Genomic DNA, 2887 nt, shown 5'->3' with positions numbered 1-2887 from the left:
GTCATAATCTCTGAGCAATTAGTTACACCACACCTTATCAGTTTTAGATTTTAGGTAAGGCAGCAATTTTTAATGTCTAAACTTTATTAATGTGAAAGTGAATTCATTCTAAGCAGGCTTTAAGGTCATTTAAACTATCACATCTTGTTATAAAGCTACCTATCTCCCCTAATAATGTAGAATGTGTTTTGCTTAAAGCCTGGAGTATTTTCCAGTGCACTTAATTGCTTTAAACAATCACCTTAGTCTGAGAAATTACCCCAAGAATCAGTGTTAAGGAAACATTCAATCCGTGCATGAGATAATTGTTCCTTGTGGCTTTGGCAGTGCAGATGGAAAACTGTGAGTGTGCATCTCCAAATATTTCCCTGAAGACTTCTGAGAAGCTGCTTTCTCTTCTTTCATCAAAACAGCCAGGAGGGATTACTTTGTCCATATGGAGCCATCGCAACCTCACCACAGGAAGTACAGTGAATGAGGATTTATGAAATCAGGTTGTAGATGTAAGTATTACTTTAGAGGTTTCACTGATGGTCCGTTTATACCCCCAGGCTCTCTGCTTCAGCTGTAGAATATTTATTTTATTTGCTCTCACTCATATTAGTGAGAATGGGTGGTTGTCATATCTACTTTGACAGTCACTATGGCAACAGATGCTCAGTATTGTTGGTGAGGTGTTTATTGCCCCAAGCAGACCATCTAATTCATGTCAGATCTGGACCCTGCAGTGTCAGTCACTTCCTCTGAAGTAGAAAAACAAAATCACAAATAGAAGGCCCAAAGAAATATGTATGCAGCTGGAAACAGGTAATAAAAAGTCCTGTAAAAATCGGATGAGGAATAGGGTGTGTTAAATTTGTAATAGCAAAGCAAGGCGTATAATAGACAACACGTACTGTGTGTGTGATGAACTGTTACTTACAGCACTGACATTAAAGGTGTGTCTACATGTCTTTTAAGTTTAATTTGTCTCTGAAGTTTATTCTGCGTGACAGAAGAGAATGTGAGGGAAGCTGAATGCTATCAATGGACACACACTCTTATCCTCTCGATGCACAGCTGAGGTGGCTCAGGAGCACAGTCAGCCATAAACTCATCCAGCCACGTGCCTCAAACAGCTTAGTGGGGGTCCATCGGCCCCCACACCACTACAGCACCCAGTAGGTCCTACCTCCACTGTCTGAGACTCCCAACCAGACACCACTCACAGCTGAACAGTCACCACCACAGATACTGCACAACACACAACCATTGTACCGGTACAACGATCAGCCACAACATGAAAACCACTTATATATACACGGACACAACCAAGTGTACAATTTGGGAGGGGTGGCAGACACTTGTGTTTTTCATAACAAACAGAAATAAACAGAAATAGACTGAAAATAAAAACAGGGGATCAGTAAAGGTACATTTTATCTAATCGTATGTTGTTGTGGTTAGTTCAAGTAGCACAGAATGTGTTTAAGTCATGTGGGTATGTTTCAGTCGGACACTAGTCCTGACTGAGTCAACTTAGAGAAGCATACAGTCTGGTGATGAAGTATTCTGTTGACTGGATAATCGAAAAGAGGTTTTAAGAAAGTTTCAAATTGTTTTAGGGACAATTAATTAAAATAATGAATTAAATTAAATTAGATTAATATATTCTTACCTTATTCTATTACTCTCTGTTGTGGACTTACAGGTTACTGCAGCATGCTATAAGATCGAATATTAAAACAGATTCCATACATGATTTATGAAATGGTGTCATCATTCTCTGACAATATGAAATATAATAATGATAATAACAAAAGATTATGGAAGGATGTGCTCATGAAAACAAATGTTGAAAACAAACGCCACAGCAATAATATATGTGCAGTATTCTTCAGACAAAGCATAGGAAATGAACATGAGCTAAAAATATACTGTAGGCCACACTAAGGTCACTAAAACTCCACTGTGAAGTACTACTGACAGAAATACAAGTTTTTCTAGACTTCTCTCAGACTGCCAGCCCAGCAGAGAGATCACACCTCTCCTCACTTCAGAGGCAGACCATCTCTATTACTGTACACAGGCATTAACATATCATGCTATTTATAGATGTCTGCCTCTTCATCTGCCAAAAGGCAGGATTATGGAGTCGTCCCATTCACAGGAATTGCAGGTAACATTATGCCTGTCAGTGCCTGCACTGCAGTGGTGAAAGCTGTGGTGTATGAATTCATATTACTCTGTAACGACACGTCAACACAGACACATCAACAGCATTCAGGGGAGTTATTATGGTAACAGTACATTATTGCACATATGAGATCAGATAAGATGCCACTTTATTCGTCCCAGTGGGAACATTCACTGTGTTGCTGAAGTAATAAGATTCAGGTATTTTTTTTCCTCACTAAATCCTGAGTTTGACCAGATAGTAAAAGCACAAATACATGCAAAATAAGCATTTAACATAGTAATCAAAACAACAGTAACTTTGGTATGACTCAAATTACAATATGATTATAACTAAATAATTACATTTTGCAACTGATTCAAAACAGAATTTAACTTCATTAATAAAGTGTGTACCGTAAAGTTTGGTAGAATATCATTAACTGTGCATGCTGTAAGTGGATATGCCATTTACCCAGACTAAATCTTTGAGTATAGGGATGGGTATGCGCTTTTTCAGAAGATGACGGACCTGTATTGAAATAAAGTATATTTGGGGCTGGATCAAAATTTTGTCCGATATATCATCTACAGTATTTGTAAGTGAAGTGTCTCTGTGCTCTCTAGAGTAAACACGAACACGTTTCCCCTGTTTTAAATCTGTCTGACGGAGCTCGCGAGAACGACGCTCGTACGCACTCTACGTACGTATTGTTCGTAGCGGTGGAGCAGG

The sequence above is a fragment of the Toxotes jaculatrix genome, chromosome 3 (assembly GCF_017976425.1).
Source record: "Toxotes jaculatrix isolate fToxJac2 chromosome 3, fToxJac2.pri, whole genome shotgun sequence".
Lineage (NCBI taxonomy): Eukaryota > Metazoa > Chordata > Actinopteri > Toxotidae > Toxotes > Toxotes jaculatrix.
This window is presented reverse-complemented; position numbering follows the sequence as displayed.